This window comes from Schistocerca nitens, chromosome 7 (assembly GCF_023898315.1).
Source record: "Schistocerca nitens isolate TAMUIC-IGC-003100 chromosome 7, iqSchNite1.1, whole genome shotgun sequence".
In the NCBI taxonomy this organism is placed as follows: domain Eukaryota; kingdom Metazoa; phylum Arthropoda; class Insecta; order Orthoptera; family Acrididae; genus Schistocerca; species Schistocerca nitens.
In genome coordinates this window covers 80,661,248-80,683,035 of record NC_064620.1, presented here as the reverse complement: position 1 = coordinate 80,683,035, position 21,788 = coordinate 80,661,248, and positions in this window count along the sequence as shown.

Here is a 21,788-nt window from a genome sequence, read left to right as displayed (position 1 = left end):
AAATGTTTGGCGGTCGGGACAGTGAGTCGCTCGGGATCATACACACGTCAAACAAACGTATGGGACTGCAACAAATATGATAATTTTGGGGAGGGTTCCGGACGGTAATGTAAATAAATAAGTTACTAAACTCACACGTGGGACGTGGGATCAGCAAACACAGCACCCGCTAGGACAGCACGACACGGAAGCGACTAGCGCTGAAGGCCCAGATGCCAGCTGGCTGCGAAAGTGGCTGACGTAGCATCCAGTGAGTTGGGGAACCGAAATAAATAGCAGTAAATTATTATATGTTCCCGTAATCATGTGAATACACCACTGTCCATGAATGTAGCTCTCATTTTAGACTGTTAACCTCGTAGTACTTGCACGTTACTGTCCCTTCCTATTTTTGTGTTGGTAGCACCTGAAGATGAAGCTTAAAGCTTCGAAAACGGTCCTGGAATAAATTGAAAAAAAATGCTATGAACTGAAACGCAGTTTCATTCGACAAATATGTTCCTAAGTAGCTGATATTCACCTCATCCATTGTTCTGTGTGTGTACTCGCATTATAGCGGAGCGAAGTGAATTCAAACGTAGGAAAATTTTTGGTAAGAGTGTTTGGTGTTTCAAGAGACATGGTACCCAAGATTTATGTCGCAAGCAGGAAAAACGGCAAACCATCATACTCTGAGTCACGGCGCAGATGGAAGAGTGTGTTGAGCGATCCTGACGGACGATTATTGAAGAGGATTATGGCGAAAAATACTGTGGTGACAACTGCAAAGGCACTCCAGAGCTGAATGTCGCACTCGCGAACCCTGTCAACAGCTAAACAACACCAACGAAGCTCCATACGCTGGAAATTGCAGGGCGACCTAGAATTGCAGAACGAAACATCACTGATGCAAATTTTCCGTGACTGGGACACGTGCTACCGAAGCCACAAATCCTGGACTGTGGAGCATGGAAGAAATTAATTTGACTGAATGAGTCATGTTACACACTGTTTTCTACTTCTGACACAGCTTACGTCCGAGGAGTGAAATATGGAGGGGGTTCAGTGATGATTTGGATAGTCGTTTCTTGTCATGTCGTGGGCTCCATGGTTACTCCGCAAGGTGGCGGGCGGTCAGATGCATCCCATGGTACAACATTTATTCCACAATGGCTGCATTCCAAGGCGATATCGCCTCCGTTCACAGAGCTAGCATCGACCAGAACTAATAAATACTATTGAACCTTTTTGACCTACTTCGGAGAGAACCGCGGGTGTTCGCTATTGACCTCCATCATTGTTACTTTATCATTCCACTATTTTGCAGAGAGAATAGTGTAATATTACCTTCTAAAGCACAAATGAACTGAATTTACCTACTACTAGACGAAAGGACGCTGCTTTGAATACCAGTGGGTTTTCTACACCGTATTAAGCATGGTAATGTACTGTGTCTTTGGTATTTGTATATTTTTGTCTGACGCCCACGTCATTGAAGTCCGGCATTTCAACAACAACCTCATTTTCATAGAAATGGTACAATGGAGCACTGAAGAAAATTTAAAACACCGGAGTGGATCACAGTGGAATGTAATTTTTCAGGGCGAATATTGAAGTAATTCAACATAAACAATACGAAACGCCATTATATAGGTTCATTTCTAGGCAACTAGTTTCCGTTGAAACTACATCATCTTGAGGCCAGAACTGCTCCAATCCATTAATCTTCGTGTTACAGATATATCAGTGCCTTTATCTGGTCTCGTAATAGCTATTACGCGCATACGTGCTCCCTGGACAACAGTCAGCAACTCAATAAGTAACACGTAGGTTACTGGATTCGAGCAGTTTTGGCCTGAAGGTGACGTAGTGTAACGTCGAAACTACTTGCCTAGAAATAAACCTATAAAACGGCGATTAGTATTGTTTTATTGAACACTGAACAGCCGTAGTCCCATACACCACCAGAAGATGCAGTCACATTCATCGAAATAATTAGTATTATCAAGATTATGTCGGACATATTACGTAATATGTTAAAATTTTAATTTGTGGTAAGGTCTTATGGGACCAAACTGCTGAGGTCATTGGTCCCTAAGCTTACACACATTTTAATCTAACTTAAACTAACTTACGCTAAGGACGACACACACACCCTAGCCCGAGGGAGGGGACTCGAACCTCGGACGGGGGGATCCGCGCGGACCGCGGACCGTGACGGCTACCCCGCGTGGCCGTAATGTGTTGCATGACTCGCTACACCACAGAGTGTCTGACGGACTAACTCATTACATTCGTCAGTTAAAGATGAAATTTAATGTTGTAGATCCAGACGTTCCAGGAATTTTGGCAATGTCGACCAACTTTTGAAAATATGTCACACTACAACTAAATGTCGAATTGCGACGCTATTGTCTCTTATTAATACACAGTTTGGTGCAACGGGCGTTAAGTGCAAAGTGTTCTTAGCAACGACAAAGAGTGGACTGTTCTGTCTTGGGTAGACCACACCCGCGCGTAACATCTCATCGCTGAATTAGAAGTGTTAGTATTTAAAAAATTTACTGTCTGAAATTAATAAAGTTCTTTCAAGCAAGTGATATTCTGTATATTACCTTCACCGAAAAAAACCTTATATATTTTAACGCATTTATTTTAGTTTGTAGCGTTAAATGGAGTGGAATATATCAATATGAACGCAATGTTTAGCGTAAGCCACAAAGAACTAATATTCCTCTTAGTTCTGTCACAAAAAGTTTATAAATTGTTCATTGTCAAAACACTAAGTTTCAACGTTTTTTACATAAATTCAACGCCAACGGGTGGTAGCAGCTTCTATCCTAAGAGTATCACAAAAAGCAGTTTCATTCGATCCGTACCTCCCACCATCTCGCTATATTGCTTCCTCATAGGCCGTTTGAATTTTTCCCCATCACTTCACCCGCTAATGGACCCATCTCACTGCAAGTCATTACATGACCCATTACTACACAGAGTTAATCTAGAACGAAGGTAATAGTTCCGTTGGACACACACTGCTCAATATGGTATGCCAACCACACCGTTTAAAATTCTTAATTCTAAATTTACGAAATTATTATATACAGTATTTATGGGAGCGAACTGTTCAGTAACAACATAATCAATAAGTGCGGCACATTAAACTAAGCTGTTCTTGTCTGCTGATTTCCATGTTGTAATTAGTTTCAAAGTATTGAGGGTGTTTTAAGAACTTTTGCAGGTGTTTAGGAAAGAAATTTACCGACGTCTGAAACGAACTAACAACATTAAAAACCGTGAACTCTCGGTACTTTATTTGACAACTGTGCTAAGCCTACTACATACTGTTACTTGTTGGTATAGTATTGTTTACATTATGAGCCAAATTTTTTACAATAAACGTCTCTGCAGAATGTATGTGCTGCGAGTGTGCATAACACTGTTGCTAAGATCAAATGAAAACACTCTTCGATGGTTTTGACTTCAGCATTCATATGTTACTGTACTAAAGTTTTAGAAACTGTTGCGAAGGTCTCTAAATTCGCGTGCTTATAAAACAGTACATTTTATTTCTGATTCCAATGTTTCCTTCTTGCACGGACATAGCTGTCCATATCTATTGTAGCGGATCAGGGTTTAGTGATTCTAGATATTGAGCGTCAGTGGCAGAGGGTAACAAAGGTCATTATTTGGTTAGGGGTGGCGGGAAGCAAGTGACAGAATGAGATTTTCACTCTGCAGCGGAGTGTGCGCTGATATGAAACTTCCTGGCAGATATATATATTTTTTTCAAGAGCTGCGCATGGCGCGAAATTAATTTTATAGTCTGGGACGAAATTAATGCACCTCACTATATTCGATGAATGTATAAATGCTATATACCACGTTTCTTTTCCTTTCAAAGTCAATTATTTGTGCAACTTTTGGCCAATATTCGGATGCTTTCGTCAAGCCTGAGTGAGCGTCTCTGGTGTAAAGTGTATTACAGTTTTTGTTTCAATCCTTATGGTAAGTCTATACGATAAACTGTGTGAATACCTTGCAATGCATGCTCTGTAGCAGCGCAGGAACACAGCACATTTGGAGCTCCATGTATGGATTCATGAAGTATTTAACGTTCATCAGAAGTGATAGTTAAGTTCATCAGATTTGAACCAGAAACAGTTGCCTTTTTTGAAGTTTCAGAGAATGGAAAGGAATTGCTAACGCCGGTGTCAGAAAACGTCTAGGCTTACAGTTAAATGCTATTGCAAAAACTGAGAAGAGAAGAACTATATCATCAACATGTTCACATCATAAACAGCCTCCTGACATGTTAGACCTATATGACGAAAAGCTCAAATTGGAATCGTTGACAATCGGTTTGAATCTTTTCAGAAACTATTTTACAGTGAAGCACCTTGGCATTTGCAAAGCAGACATCCATAGTATCATAACCACTATTTTTCCCAGATGCCGTACCACCTGGACTAGATTTTACCAGATACAAAAACACATGCCTCAACCCAGTATCGAACCAGCGACCGCCTGCAGGCCAACGCAAAGCTCTAGCCACTTTTTTTTTGTTCCCCTCCTACCCCTTTTTTCATGTCCCCCGAGAATCTCTAGGTGACTCTTAAGGATGTCTTCAGCAGTTTCTCTTTTTCTGTGGGCTGTTGCCAGAGCCCAGTCGTCAGCATAACCAAATTTGCGCGATCTGGTTGCAGGCATGTCAGAGATGTAAAGGCTGAAACGAAGGGGCGCAAGGACAGAGCCTTGTGGGAGTCCATTATTGAGTTTCATCTGTTTACTTCTCTCATTCCCCATTATTACTTGGAAGGTTCTATTTGACAATACATCGTCAATGAGGTTGGTTATCTTCTTGCAGGGGACAGCACAGATCAATTTCTACATGAGTCCATGTTTCCAAACTGTGTCGTAGGCTGCTGTTAGGTCTATGAAATGGAGGCTACAACCTAGTGCTACACAGAGGGAAGTATCTGCCTACCATTAGAACAACAAAATCGCCAACAGAGAACTACATGTATATCTACACGGGAAATTACTAAATCACAACAAACACCCAAAGTACCTTGGGATTACCCTAGACAGGACACTAACATTCAAAGAACACCTGAAGAAAACTGCAGCGAAACTTAAAACACGCAACAACATATTGCAGAATCTCTGTGGCACCACTTGGGGCTCCACAGCATCTACCTTAAGAACATCCGCACTTGGTGTATCCAGTGGCAGAATACTGTGCCCCAGTATGGCTCAACAGCAAACACACACACATGGTACATAGCCAACTTAATGCAACAATTCGTATTATATCAGGCACAATCATGCTAACTCCTACAGTGTGGCTGCCCGTTCTCAGTAATACAGCCCCACCTAACCTGCGCCGAGAACACGTTCTGGTTAGAGAATTTCAAAAAATCATGACCAACCCTCAATTACAAATCCGTGGAGATACGACATCCAAGGAAACCGACTCCGGTGTAGGCATCCTCCACTAAAGACGGCACAGGCGCTGCACTAAACCAACTTTAAAATGAATGACCGATGGAAAGAAGAATGGGAGAGCAGAACAGCAGTAAACTGCCACAGTATGCCATGCATCTTTAGTAAACCGAAAGGATCTGATTGCCCTCGCAGAGTTTGGTCAACTCTTAATCGCATCAGAACCAACCGTGGGAGATGCGCCGACTCCTTACACAGATGGGGTAAACTTCCTTCGGCCGCTTGCGACTGTGGAGCTGAGAGACAGACCGTCAAACACATCGAGCAGGAATGCCCGCTGAGGGCGTATGAGGGTGACCCACAGGATTTCCTAATGGCGACACAAGAGGCAATCGACTATACATTATCTAAGCTGGACGTTTGTTTGTGATTGCTCTTCTGTGAGTGTAAATTTACAATTGGTGGTGTCCTTATATACAAACTGTTATTTATTGTTCTATTTATACATGTGTGATTTTTTTAAATCGTCTTGTTTCTGTAATTATTACTGTGATGTTATGAGCCATACTCTAAATAAATAAATTTCATGTCCCCTGTTGTGTCACTGATAATAGCACTGAGTTTGCAGAAATCGTAACACAAAACTCCCATTATCCGATGTAAGAAAGACAAATAAACTTCTTCTCTGAGTAGAAACTGAACACTGATAAAACTTAACAATTCTTGTTGAAACACACAAATACTATGGATTTCGAACACGAGTAATTCTGAACAAAATGTTTTGAAAAAACCCTTCGTGTAACATAGAAGTTTCGGAAGCAAGGTAATAGGAAATAATAATAAGAACACAAGTGACTTTTAATTTTCTTCTGTTCGTTCTCGTTCAAGGTGGTGTAGTGGTTCCACATATTTAACCGACACCCATTCTTTCAAAAATGATCTTCAGCATGTTGCCGTAGTGCTTCTTGTGGTTGCGATACGTGCTGATTTTTGCGTATTCACACTTCATGTAAACGCGGAATCCTATCTCGTCATCCGACCCAAGTTTGTTGATGACATAACTAACATATTTTCCCAGTAACTAGCTAATGGCGTTGGTTTTTAATTTCGGAAAGTACGTCATGTCTGGTCTCAGGAGGACCGATGGCGTTATGTATTCCGTCGAGGATCCGGTGAGAAAGGCGATTTCTTGCCTGATCCAATTCCAGTTATTCACATTGCCGTCACAGATGAATCTGTGGATGAGTGTATCCACCAGGTGTGTGTGGTTTAATCCGATCCCATATAGTCTCTTGTTGGTGATGATGACATTGTTAACTGTTTTATACATGCGGAAATAGCGTCTGTTGATAGCCCGTCATAGTTGATGTTCCGCCATACAGCTTGCCAGTCACAATTTGGGAATTTCTTTTCAATTTTGTTTCTGCCCTGATTTAACTTCCTTTCAAGTATGAAGTCGCGCGCTGTGATACATGAGTTGCTTCTGAATTCGGCACTAAGATAACTTGCTTCGAGGAGAAAATTCCTCACATACTGCAGACGGGCATTAATCCTTGCACATCAATCGGTGCTTACAGGCTATGGCGTGTCACAGCCTCAAAGATCTTTGCGGTTATACATTGTGGAAGTTCTCTGAGTATATAGAAAGTACCATCTAAGGTATCCAAGCACGACTCACGCCCCGTCCTCACAGCTCTACTTCTGCCAGTGCCTCGTCTCCTACCTTCCAAACTTTACAGAAGCTCTCCTGCGAACCTTGAAGAACTAGCACTCCTGAAAGAAAGGATATTTCGGAGACATGGCTGAACCACAGCGTGGGGGATGAGTCATGCTTGGGTAGCTCAGTTGGAAGAGCACTTGCCCGCGAAAGGCAAAGGTCCCGAGTTTGAGTCTCGATCCGGCACACAGTTTTAATCTGCCAGGAAGTTTCATACCAGCAGAGTGAAAATCTCATTCTGGAAACATCCCCTAGGCTGTGGCTAAGCCATGTTTCCGCAATATCCTTTCTTTCAGGAGTGCTAGTTCTGCAAGGTTCGCAGGAGAGCTTGTGTAAAGTTTGGAAGGTAGGAGACGAGGTACTGGCAGAAGTAAAGCTGTGAGGACGGGGCATGAGTTGTGCTTGGATAGCTCAGATGGTAGAGGACTTGCCCCCGAAAAGAAAATGTCCCAAGTTCGAGTCTCGGTCAAGCACACAGTTTTAATCTGCCAGGAAGTTTCAAGGAAGTGTCACTTTGTGGACGGTGGAGTGGGCTCTTTCCTTGGCTCAGTGGGTCAGGTGTGAGTGGTTCCACTAACAGTCATTTATTGCGACATAAGACCCTTGAAACAGACTAATACACTACTGGCCATTAAAATTGCTACACCACGAAGATGACGTGCTACAGACGCGAAATTTAACCGACAGGAAGAAGATGCTGTGATATGCAAATTATTAGCTTTGCAGAGCATTAACACAAGGTTGTCACTAGAGAGCTGCATTCTGTTCTTCGACGGAGTCCCACAACACCGGCCGGGCCGTAATGACATGGAATTAAATGTAATGTTACTCTTTTAGAGTCACGCCTGTTATTCTTCTTATCTACGCAGGTTGCAGTTTAGGCGTCAGCGCACTGGCAAGTACCGATAACTTGGCAATGTGGTAGTGGAATGCTTCCGGTATCAAAGGCAGCGATGCTGATGAGGCAGGAAGGAACTTCTAAAAAAAAGAGTTCATAGACACTATTACTGGCAGAAGGATATGGTGGACTACGCGACTGTAACTATGTGTTCAAAAGTAGCACATATTCATACTGACATCAACACCAAAGAAAGAAATTTCATCCGTAACCCCTGAAATTTCAGAAGAGTAGGAGAACAGTAAGACTGGAAGAACAAGAAGGAAGTTCCCCGATTGAAATTTGGTGTAAGACGTGGATTCAGTCAATCTATATATTGTGAAGATGCTGACGGAAATAAAAGAAAGGTTCAAGAATGGAATTTAAATTCAGGGAAAAGATTATCAATGATACGTTTCTCTAGTGACATAACTATCCTCAGTGAAAGTGAAGAAAATAGAGTGGCGTAATGAATAAAGAATTTGGATTGAGAGTTAAGAAGGAGGATGACAAAAGAAATGAGGGGTAACAGATATGAGATTAACGATAAACTGAACATCAAAACTGGAGACCAGGAAGTAGCCGAAGTTAAAGGAATTCTGCTATATTGGAAACAAAATAATCGGACAAGGTGATTTGACATGTGTTACTACGTAGAGGAAAGGAAGTACTTCCAGGGTAAAAACTGTAGACGCAAACACAGACTGGAATAAATCCACTAGGTAATTGAGAACGGAGGCTGTAAGTGGTAAGGTATGATAGCGAGGTTTCCGTCAAGGAACAGTATACAAACATGCTTCTGTCTGCATTTTGGTGTTCGTAGCTTGCGTCCTACTCATATACTGTAGCAATCTGAGAACAAAATAGCATTCGACAGTCGTCGAAATGAAGAAAATAGGGATAAGAGACTTGGTATGGTCTGCTGTAAAAGTTTTTGTGGAAAGATGCGTGATCTGTGTTAAACGTGAAAGCGAATATTGCCGGCAAAGAACACGCAAGCTGCAAGCAACGATGAGTAACCCGATCTGTCGCGAGAGTTTTATTCCTCCCATTCTCCGCAACCCTTTGGGAAATGTTTGACTGCGAACCGTAACATGCACAACAGGATTCTCGTCTGTCCAAAGGCTCTCGAAAGTCTGTCAAGAAAAGTGAGTAGCCTCCTTAAAAAATGCAATTCCTTCAGTGCTTCAGCAAATAAAAAATTCCTGCGAAAATGTACAAATGTACAACAATTCAGAACTCTTCGCACACAACCTATTGGGTAAAATATTTTTCTCGATGTTTTTTTGTGCCTCCGGAAATGTTACAGCTTAAATACATAAAATTCCTCCTGAAGGCCTCCGCCTTTAAGGGCAGTTTTCCACCCGATGTGCAAGAGGCTGTCCTCCAGTCGCCCTTCCTCCTTTTTCAAATGGCTCTGAGCACTATGGGACTCAACTGCTTAGGTCATTAGTCCCCTAGAACTTAGAACTAGTTACACCTAACTAACCTAAGGACATCACACACATCCATGCCCGAGGCCGGATTCGAACCTGCGACCGTAGCGGTCTCGCGGTTCCAGACTGCAGCGCCAGAACCGCGCGGCCACTTCGGCCGGCCTCCTTTTTCGACAAGGCCGTTGGAAGAATAAGGTTGGCTCCTTGTATAGGGAGTATTCGGCCACAACTGTTAATGATTTTGTTCAGAGTGAGAGTAATCACGGAAATCGAACACATGGCTTCAGAGACACTACCGTTAGACAGCTTTGTCTTAGTCTGTCTAAACATGGATTAGAGACGTTTGTTATGGAATCTTAACGTTATTGCTGTAGAGCAGTCAAATCGCAATCATATCGCATGCGACAGGACCAAAAACCACAACGAACGTTAACAGCTTCTTGAGAGTGTAATTTTCTTGGCCAATAACATGCAAAAATGGTTATGGAGACAATAATATTTTAGGACAAACTATTTCGTATTCCGGGCAACCACAGCTGTAGAAAGGAATGATGTTAGGAAGAACTCCGCTTACAGATGGTAAAATTGTTGTTATTAACACACGACCGGTTTCGATGCTTAAAGCGGCATCATCAGGTGCAACAACCTTAAAAGATCATAGTCATACCCATCGCTCCTATCAAAATCCACTATTCAAAGAATATGGTCAATACTGTAGCAAATGAAAGAAAAAGAAGACGGGATCCATTTTTTGAAATTTGTTTGCATCAGTATGACCGCAGGGCAGTTTGGTGGAGGACAAGGGAAAAGCGGCATCCACGAACGACAAAGAGAGATACTCTTTCTTCATGCCAACGGCTATGAGAAGGATCAGGAGAGGGGTGAAAGACCACTCTATAGCTTACATCTATGTGACTAGTCTGCAGTTCACATTTAAGTGCTTGGCAGAGGGTTTATGGTGATACCTTCAGATTTATACGAGGGTTGGAACTTTAATAATGGCAAATATTATTTACAGCTCGTACGAAATCGATAAGTAAGTGCTCTAGCACTTTCCTGCGTAAGGCAAAAGTCCCGAGTTAGAGTCTCGGTCCGGCACACGGTTTTAATTCGCCAGGAAGTTTCATATCAGCGCACACTCCGCTGCAGAGTAACAATCTCATTCTGGTAACATCCCCCAGGCCGTGGCTAAGCCACGTATCCGAAATATCCTTTCTTCCAGGAGCGCTAATTCTGAAAGGTTCGCAGGAGAGCTTCTGTGAAGTTAGGAAAGTATGGGACGACGTACTGGCGGAAGTAAAGCTGTGAGGACGGGGCCTGAGTCGTGTTTTGGTAGCTCAGATGGTAGAGCACTTGCCCGCGAAAGGCAAAGGTCCCGAGTTCGAGTTCTTTACCGGCACACAGTTTTAATCCGCCAGGAAGTTTAAGCTTCAAGATGATTCTATGAACCCTCGTCTAAGTACTAAAGTAGGATTGCAGAGTAATCATGTAGTTGTGGGTGTAGACGCTATTATTTGTTTCTTGCGGAGACGTTATTCACTTCCCACGGAACTCCAGTGGACTACGGAACACAGGTATTGAAATCTAGCTCTAGACAATTCTCTCAAAGAATATCTAATCATGACCTAAAGACGTTTGTGTTAAGGTAGCCTCTTGTTTCTCGTGTAGAGTAAGAGACTGCAGGCTAGTCGTCTATTCTGCCACTTAATTTCTACTTCTTTTGGAAGATGCGGAAACAGAGCAATAGTCATACCAGGAACGGTTTAAAAATCGTTCACGATAATGGTCTATTGGCGGAAGGGAAGCGGGGTGAGTAGGAGGAGGAGTCCAATTACGAAAGCGACACATTTCACTGAGGCAGCCCACACAGTTGCAGTCCAAGGCCATGTGAGGATCTAGGGTTAGTATCTGGAATTTGTAGCTACCGTCGATATTCATACTTAGTTCACAAAAAGTAAAAGAGTACGAGTTGCACAACTAGATGCTCACTGTGTGTAAGGTTTAACAAATAAGTTTTTTCTGTCACTGCTCGCAACTGCTCTTCCTCTTTCAATACATTCCCCAGTAATAGATTTTTTTCTATGGCGTAAAATCCCAAACTCGCCAGAAACTTCCTTATCCAGTTACAAGGCCATCTGTGAAAAAATGCTTGCGCAACTTTGGCGAAACAGGCTCTATGGAAATTTTAACATGCTCGAATTCGAGATGGCACAAGTCTGTTACAGATTCTCCGAAAAAAGCGGAGGAAAAGAGTATCGAGAGGGCAGAGCAGCGGATGACAGAAGCTGCCAAAGAGCTGCCAAGCTGGACCAAAAAGGGAAAATGGAGGAAGACCTCCTTTTCGAATGCTGTCTGGTCCAGGAATCGCTGGGTTCGTATGTTTAACTTAACTAAAACAAATGTAACCCGACTTTAAACTCGCTTTTCTTGAACCCGCATTTTTCAAATAGTTGGTAAACGTAAGATCGGTACACACAATTTTGGTCGGAATTTGATGCCGGTATTCCTTCTACTTTCGATGCAGGCTTTTGCGTCGACTTTGTGGACGAAGAAAATGAAATTTGTTTCAACACGTCATCATTTTATTTGAACGTAATATTTTTCAGTTACCTTATCTACGCTGATAGAAAGCACAATGTAAATCACTTACACAAAATTACTTTGTTACAAGTTCAATTGGAGGATTTCGGGAATTCCGGCCGATGTCCAATGTTCCAGCTGCAAGAGGTCCTGCCACCTGGTGCAGCAGTTACAGGCGGCATCCGATGTGGGCACAACAATGATTTAGTAAAGACAAAATTGGAGGGAAGAAAACTATATCATGATATCTAAGATTACTTTTCCTTTACTTAAAAAAATCACGAAAATCACCTATTTTTCACACATTCAAAAGTGGCTACCTCCACAAGAAACTTCCCCCCTGCTGCTACAGAATATCTGTCATGGCTACAAATGCGTAAAAGTAGTACAAGAACATAATATTTCATTGCAGGACACGAGCTATATGTAATCGCCCGGCTTATGTGAAATTAGTAGCCTTCTGTATAGTCCGTCTACCATGTCGTACTGACGTGTTTCCAGGACTACTCGGAAAAAAAAAGTCAGTCGTGGCTGAAATGCATCTACTGCCAACGGTTTTACTCCAACCTTTACCATACTTACACAATACTTGTCGTTTCATACTCTACTCGAAAATTTGTAACTACTAGCACCTGCTGTTACACCATGCTCTCTCACATTAGGACGTGCACATTACGCCTGTTTTTCTAAGGATAAACTTCTCCGTTCCTTGTACTGCTTTTAAAACGAGATTCCACAGTAAACTGCGTGTAATATATTCGTCAGAGGGATGATATACTGTTACGATACGTGTAATAAAGAAAAATTATTTCGTGCCACAAGCAAATAAACGTTTTCAGCATCTTTTTTCCGTGTAAAATATACAAAGTTTGCTGGGTGCGAGCGTTTGTGCTGAGAGTCGTGATTAGTCTTCATTTTCTGCACTGCCCTTTTCCAGAGTCGAAGTTTCCGCCACTACTTGTTCCCTTTTCGTTACAAACTTTTATCTTGTGTTGCACAGTGTATGTTTGGATGACCCTCATTATTTTCAGGCGTTTATTACCTTTAAACAGATGGATATATTTTTGTTAGTGTTGCTCACAGAAACGCATGTTACAGAAATACTGGTTTAGAGTGTGACGTTTAACGGTCTAAGAAACAGCTTCAAATAATTGATGAAATACGCGTTCTTTAGATATTGCTCTAAGACCTTTGCCGCACATAAATGATGAATAAGTCATTGCTTGAACAGGAGTTACAAGCTTTTCAGAAAGTCATAAAGTGCATCTGTAGTGGGGTTGGGGTTGTTTGGGGAAGGAGACCAGACAGCTAGGTCATCGGTCTCATCGGATTAGGGAAGGATGGGGAAGGAAGTCGGCCGTGCCCTTTCAGAGGAATCATCCCGGCATTTGCCTGGAGCGATTTAGGGAAATCACGGAAAACCTAAATCAGGATGGCCGGACGCGGGATTGAACCGTCGTCCTCCCGAATGCGAGTCCAGTGTCTAACCACTGCGCATCTGTAGTGTCTACCTGGATTTTCAGAAATAAATTAATAGCCGTGGAAAATAGCCCATAGATTCCAACGAAAGAAAGAATACCCTGTATTTTGTGGTAAATAGATTCGTAAAACCCAGTTTCATTTCACCAACAGTCATAAAGATAAGTTTGAAAGTGAATTATTTAACAGTGATATATTTCGAGAAATAAAAGGGAATTTAATTTAGTATGTGGTCTCTCAATTACCAGCAACAGATTTCCAGGTATGTAGTGCTCAGAGATCCATGATTAATATCTGCGAACTAATAGGTAAGCGTCTACGAAAGTATACATGGTTAACATGTACTAATCAGTGAACCAGCTGCTTCTGGTTAAAAATCTCAGCATTTGTAATTAACATTTCTGTAGGATATTGGGTCTAAAATTACATTCTCGTTGTCAATAAAAATCTTGTGCCATGTGACAACATCGTCATGTGGCGGCACTGATCAAGATTTCGGCTACCGTTGCGAGTGGTCCAATCTGTTAAGAATAACATGCAAGATGGTGCTGTGAAATACAGCACAGTAAACTGTTTTAACACTGACAACTTGCGAATGTCAACATACACAACACAGTCAGTCCTAAACCTCTTTAGTATAAGAATTTTGAGCCCATCTCAGACAAATTCTTTGTCACTAATACAAAAACCGTAACTGCTGTGACACACAGAATTCCGCTGACTCTCATTTGCCAACGACGTGGCCATGTTGTCCGGATCAAAGGAAGGGCTGATGTGGATGAGCGACGACACGGAGGCGGCAGCGAGCGAGATTAATTTCCCTGTGAATTAATCGAAGACCGAATATCTGGTGATGAGCGGAACTCAGGCCTATTCAAGGGACCCAACCCAATCGCCGACAGTCGGAACCCGATCCTACGAAAGTGTTCAAAATTTTGTCTCCAGATGATCTTTACAAGGGATACATCATGGGAGGGAGAAATCAGAGCAAGGATCCAGATCTCAAATCAGTGGTACCTCAGCCTCAATCGGGTTTCTAAATAGCGATATCCGCCCAGGAATTGAAACACTGATCCAACCGGTAGGCCTGTACGGCCACGAATGTTGGAGTTTTCGTAAGAAGACAGATATTTTTCTTGATTTTGAGAAGAGAGTTTTAAAGAAGTTCTAAAGCCAAGTACAGGAGTTTACTGTAGAATGGAGGATCCGAAATAATTGTGAGCTGGATGGAATCTAAACTAAATTCTATCTGAACAGGTCTCAGAAGGGCCAGTTGTACCCACCGACCACTGTATCATTTTTGGCTGATAGACGTCACCAGATGAGGATATGGAAGGGCACATGGCCAGTACACTGCTCTCTCGTCCGTTGCCAGTTTTTGTGACCGAAGCCGCTAATACTCCATCAAGTAACGCCTGAACTGGCCTCAAAAAGGCTGAGTGCATCCCGCTTGCCAACAGCGGAAGACCCGGAAGGTCACCCATCCAAGTCCGACAGCACTTAACTTCGGTTATCTAACGTGAACCTGTATTACCATTGTGACAAGGCCGTTGTTGGATGGAATCTACAGCAGACCAAATACAGAAAATCTGATGGACGCCAGATTCTTGTATGGCCAGATCATGTTTGCTCGTATGGGTAAACATCGATGGCCTTCCAAATTAAAGAATTTTACTGCTCTTGGAAGAAGACTACTAGGTAAACCAAAGACAGGGAGCAGATACGGAATCCATGAGGAATAACTGTTAGTCAGTGAAGGCTGACTGTCGGCAGATACCAGGAAATAGAATTTAGTGGAAGACGAATGTAACTGCTTGTATTCCGATGTGTCTGACGGATGTGGATGGACGTACAACGAACGGCGTACGACGGCAAGGTTCAGAAATGGTTCTGAGCACTACGTGACTGAAGTTCTGAGGTCATCAGCCACCTATAACTTAGAACTAATTAAACCTAACTAACCAAAGGACATCACACACATCGATGCCCGAGGCAGGATGCGAACCTGCGACCGTAGTGGTCTCTCGGTTCCAGACTGTAGTGCCTAGAACCGCACAGCCACTCCGGCCGGCGTGACGGTATGGTCTTCAGCGCCCTCTCAGTAACAGATTGAGACGGGTGTCAAGAAAATACTGAGAACAGAACGTAAAACAGAGGTAACAAGCTTGGAAAAATATGTGCCTATCCACACCGAAGCGTGGGACGAAGCATGCCGTCAGCAGTAAAACATGGACAACACAGGAAGAAAGTGGTAGAGGGAGCCGAAACAATATAGCAGATGTAAGTGGCTGGCTGACCGCAAGGAAAAAAGGGAGGAGCGAGCCACTTCAATTAAACTGAGCAGTGAGATACATTATCCAATTAAAAAGTTTGGGAGAGTTCTATGTGATACTCATATGACGAACAGATGATGCGATACGTGTACCAGCTAGTGTAAGAGTAGGCAGGAATTACTGCGTTGTCCTCCGAGAAGCAGTAACTGTAGAGTTGGTGAGACAAGAGAACTCAGTGACCTCAAACTTAGACTAGTCGTTGGATGTCTCACAAATAACGTATTCATCATTTACATTTAAACTCTGCTTAAGCAGCCTAAGTTGACTGTGGGTGGTTTGATGTGATTGTGAAATGGAAACGAGAAGGAGTAATCACAGCTAAACCAAGACCAGGTAGACATCATGTACTGACGGACAGGAACCACCGACTATTGCAGAGGGGGTTGTAAAAATTGGATGAGGTCAATAGAAGGAATCTCGCGTAAATTATGTTACCAGCTAGCAGAATGATACTGATCTAGAAGTAAAAAAGAATGGGGTACAATGCACGTCCAGCTTCTCATAGGCCACACGTTACTTCACTACTGGCCATTAAAATTGCTAAACCACGAAGATGACGTGCCACAGACGCTAAATTTACCCGACGGGAAGAAGCTGCTGTGACATGCAAATGATTAGCTTTTCAGAGCATTCACAAAAGGTTGGCGCCGGTGGCGACACCTACAACGTGCTGACAAGAGGGAAGTTTCTAACCCCATTTCTCATACACAAACAGCAGTTGACCCGCGTTGCCTGGAGAAACGTTGTTGTAATGACTCGTGTAAGGCGGAGAAATGCGTACCATCACGTTTCCGACTTTGCTAAAGGTCGGATTTTAGTTCGACGACGTTTGCAGCAGCATGGACTATCAGCTCGGAGACCGCGGCTGCGGTTACCCTGACGCTGCATCACAGACAGGAGCGCCTGCGATGGTATACTCAACGACGAACCTAGGTGCACAAATGGCAAAACGTCACTTTTTTGGATGAATCCAGGTTCTGTTTACAGCATCATGACGGTCGCCTCCGTGTTTGGCGACATCGCGGTGAACGCACATTTGAAGCGTGTATTCGTCATCGGCATACTGGCGTATCACCCGGCGTGATGGTATGGGGTGCCATTGGTTACACGTCTCGGTCATCTCTTGTTCGCATTGACGGCACTTTGAGCAGTGGACGTTACATTTCAGGTGTGTTACGACCCGTGGCTCTACCATTCATTCGATCCCTACGAAACCGTACATTTCAGCAGGATAATGGACGACCGCATATTGCAGGTCCTGTACAGGCGTTTCTGGATACAGTAAATGTTCGACAGCTGCCTTGGCCAGCACATTCTCCAGATCTCTCACCAATTGAATACGTCTGGTCAATGGTGGTCGAGCAACTGGCTCGTCACAATACGTCAGTCACTACTCTCGATGAACTGTGGTATCGTGCTGAAGCTGCATGGGCAGCTGTACCTGTGCACGCCGTCCAAGCTCTGTCTGACGCAATGCCCAGGCGTATCAAGGCCGTTATAACGGCCAGAGGTGGTTGTTATGGATACTGATTTCTCAGGATCTATGCACCCAAATTGCGTGAAAATGTAATCACATGTCAGTTCTAGTATAATGTAGTTGTCCAATGAATACCCGTTTATCATCTGCATTTCTTCTTGGTGTAGCAATTTCAATGGCCAGTAGTGTATGAATGCTAAACCGGGTTTGTGTTGGTGTAAAGGGTGACGCCACTGAACAGTGGATGACTGGAAACTAATTTAGAGTAATGAATCACCGCGCCAGATGGCTGGAATGGTTTAAATTTGGTGAATTCCTGGAGATAATTACCTGCCATCATGTGTACCGCCAGCAATGAAGTACGGAGGAGGTGGTATTACGGTGTTGATGTGATTTTCTTGGTTGGGAGGTTGTCCTTTTTGCAGCTAAGAAACCGCTAATTGCTGAAGTATGTTTTACGCCCTTGTGTACTTCGTACAATGCAGAAACAGCTCGGAGATTCTTGTTTGTATCAATTCTTGTTTGTATCACTGTGAAAATGCACCAGGTCAAAAAGCAGCAAATATGAATCACTGGTTTGTGGACAATAACATCCGTGAAATGGACTGGCCTGAGCGAAACCCTGGTCTCAACTCAACGAAACACGTTTGGGATGAGTCTGAACGGCGACTTCGCTCCAGATCGCAGCATCCAACATCAATGCCCTCTCTGTTTTAGCTCATGAGGAAGAGTGGGACACCACTCTTGACAGACATTCAGAAATCTCAGGTGGAAGTGTCCCAAGCTGTCGTAAAGGTGAAGCGTGGGCACACCCTACACTACTGTGCACTAACATGTGTCCGTTTACTTTCAATCAGGTGGTGCATGTGTCACATGAAAATGCAACAAACACAAACATCAACAGTCGGTCTAAGCAGGCTAGTAAGTAGGTCGTGGCACTAACTGGGGAAGTACCCAACTCTATGAGCCCTCCGTCATCAACAGGATGTTAAACACTAATCACCCGTTCGTTGAATGTTTTTACGGTTACGACAGTCACTTCTAACCAGACGATGTTTTAAGTCGCGGAAAAGCAGGCAGAGATGTAGTAAAACTTGCAGCAGATCCTCTAGTAAGTGCTCAGTTTTGTTATCATCCCAATAGCCACAGTAACCGTAATCTATTCGCTGAAGCCTACCATTAGCAATGTTGAACGTGAGGAGGTTAGATCACTGAAAGCGTATACTCGTCCTTCTTGGGAGTGCTAGGTTGTTTTTCATTAATACTTCTCCACTCTGCTGGAGCGAGATTATGTGGTGCTTGGTTATACTGTGTATCTCAAAAATGAGATCGCCAGGAAGTGCAAAATGGCTAAGCAGGGATGGCTAGAGGACAAATGTAAAGATGTAGAGACTTATCTCACTAGGGGTAAGATAGATACTTCCTACAGGAAAATTAAAGAGACCTTTGGAGATAAGAGAACCACTTTTACGAACATCAAGAGCTCAGATGAAAACCCAGTTCTAAGCAAAGAAGGGAAAGCACAAAGGTGGAAGGAGTATATAGAGGGTCTATACAACGGCGATGTACTTGAGGAATATATTATGGAAATGGAGGAGGATGAAGATGAATTGAGAGATACGATACTGCGTGAAGAGTTTGACAGAGCACTGAAAGACCTGAGTCGAAACAAGGCCCCCGGAGTGGACAACATTCCATTGGAACTATTGACGGCCTTGGGAGAGCCAATCCTGACAAAACTCTACCATCTGTTGAGCAAGATGTATGAAATAGGCGAAATACCCTCAGACTTCAATAAGAATATAATAATTCCAATCCCAAAGAAAGCAGGCGTTGACAGATGTGAAAATTACCAAACAATCACTTTAATAAGCCACAGCTGCAAAATACTAACGCGAATACTTTACAGACGAATGGAAAAACTGGTAGAAGCCGACCTCGGGGAAGATCAGTTTGGATTCCATAGAAATACTGGAACACGTGAGGCAATACTGACCTTTCCACTTATCTTAGAAGAAAGATTAAGGAAAGGCAAACCTACATTTCTAGCATTTGTAGACATAGAGAAAGCTTTTGACAATGTTGACTGGAATACTCTCTTTCAAATTCTAAAGGGAGCGAAAGGCTATTTACAATTTGTACAGAAACCAGATGGCAGTTATAATATTCGAGGGGCTTGAAAGGGAAGCAGAGGTTGGGAAGGGAGTGAGACAGGGTTGTAGCCTCTCCCCGATGTTATTCAATCTGTATATTGAGGAAGCAGTAAAGGAAACAAAAGAAAAATTCAGAATAGGCATTAAAATCCATGGAGAAGAAATAAAAAGTTTGAGGTTCCTGATGACATTGTAATTCTATCAGAGACAGCAAATGACTTGGAAGAGCAGTTGAACGTAATAGACAGTCTCTTGAAAGGAGGATTTAAGATGAACATCAACAAAAGCAAAACGAGGATAATGGAATGTAGTCGAATTAAGTCAGGTGATGCTGAAGGAATTAGATTAGGAAATGAGACACTTAAAAGTAGTAAAGGAGTTTTGCTATTTGGGGAGCAAAATAACTGATGATGGTCGAAGTAGAGAGGATATAAAATGTAGACTGGCAATGGCAAGGAAATCGTTTCTGAAGAAGAGAAATTTGTTAACATCGAGTATAGATTTAAGTGTCAGGAAGTCGTTTCTGAAAGTATTTGTATGGAGTGTAGCCATGTATGGAAGTGAAACATGAACGATAAATAGTTTGGACAAGAAGAGAATAGAAGCCTTCGAAATGTGGTGCTACAGACGAATGCTGAAGATTAGATGGTTCAAATGGCTCTGAGCACTATGGGACTCAACTGCTGTGGTCATAAGTCCCCTAGAGCTTAGAACAACTTAAACCTAACTAACCTAAGGACAGCACACACATCCATGCCCGAGGCAGGATTCGAACCTGCGACCGTAGCGGTCGTGCGGTTCCAGACTGTAGCGCCTTTAACCGCTCGGCCATTTCGGCCGGCAAGATTAGATGGGTAGTTCACATAACTAATGAGGAAGTATTGAATAGGATTGGGGAGAAGAGAAGTTTGTGGCACAGCTTGACCAGAAGAAGGGATCGGTTGGTAGGACATGTTCTGAGGCATCAAGGGATCACCAATTTAGTATTCGGAGGCAGCGTGGAGGGTAAAAATCGTAGAGGGAGACCAAGAGATGAATACACTAAGCAGATTCAGAAGGATGTAGGTTGCAGTAGGTACAGGGAGATGAAGAAGCTTGCACAGGATAGAGTAGCATGGAGAGCGGCATCAAACCAGTCTCAGGACTGAAGACTACATCAACATCCCGAGGGCTTTTGTTCGCAGAGAAATTAAAAAAAAATATTTCCGTACATAAATATGGCCACCTACGAGCTGAGTGCATAGTGTTGCTGAGTACCAAGCATACGACCCGTGTTCGATCCGCGGTACTGCCAGGGAATTTTCCTTCACGTGAGGACTGGACTGGGGTCCACTCAGCCTCGTGTTGCCGACTGAGGAGCTATTTGAATGAGAAGTAGCGACACGATGTCTTCAAATCCAACGACTGGGACAGCGTTATGTTGACCTCCCTCCCGTCTAAAGCACATTAAAGTGACGCTACTAGCTGAGGATGAACACAGTAAATGCGAGGCATATTCAGTTGCGTGTTCGTATTAAATGTCTCCTCATGACTAACTACTTTGTATCGTAGTTCTGATTTCCTCAAACTCACCTCAACATTTCCGATTATCACTCTCTCTGGGGAATGTTCTTTATCGTTATTTATTAGTTTCATGCATATTTATCTCTCTTTCTACGGCAAGTTTGCAGCTTGACATATAGCTCAGAGCCGGCCGCGGTGGTCTAGCGGTTCTGGCGCTGCAGTCCGGAACCGCGGGACTGCTACGGTCGCAGGTTCGAATCCTGCCTCGGGCATGGGTGTGTGTGATGTCCTTAGGTTAGTTAGGTTTAAGTAGTTCTAAGTTCTAGGGGCTGATGACCTAAGATGTTGAGTCCCATAGTGCTCAGAGCCATTTGAACCATATAGCTCAGAATTGTGGGTTTATAAATTCCGTTTATTGTGTCAAGATTTCCTCTGATTTATGCGTTTTTATCGTGAATTTTTTTGATTTAATTTGAGTTCATTGTCTGTTTCTGATTTGTTGTTTTACTTCTGTCATCATCACTAATTAAGTGGTTTATCCAGGCCATAGAATCCTCCGCTGTAGATGGTTTACCCTCTGTTCAGGAAACAGAAGGTTATCAGGTGAGGTTGTTTCAAGGAACCAGCGAAAGGCAATATACAGGGTGCAAATTTTAAGTTGACAAACCAGAACCACTCGAAAAATAAGCTTCACACAAAATTATATGTAGAATCCAAAGTTAATTATTTTGGGGGGAGACATCTGCTGGTGCTAAAATTAGCCAGCCACCCCAACCCAAATGGGAACCCCCATTTTTATTGCAGAATCA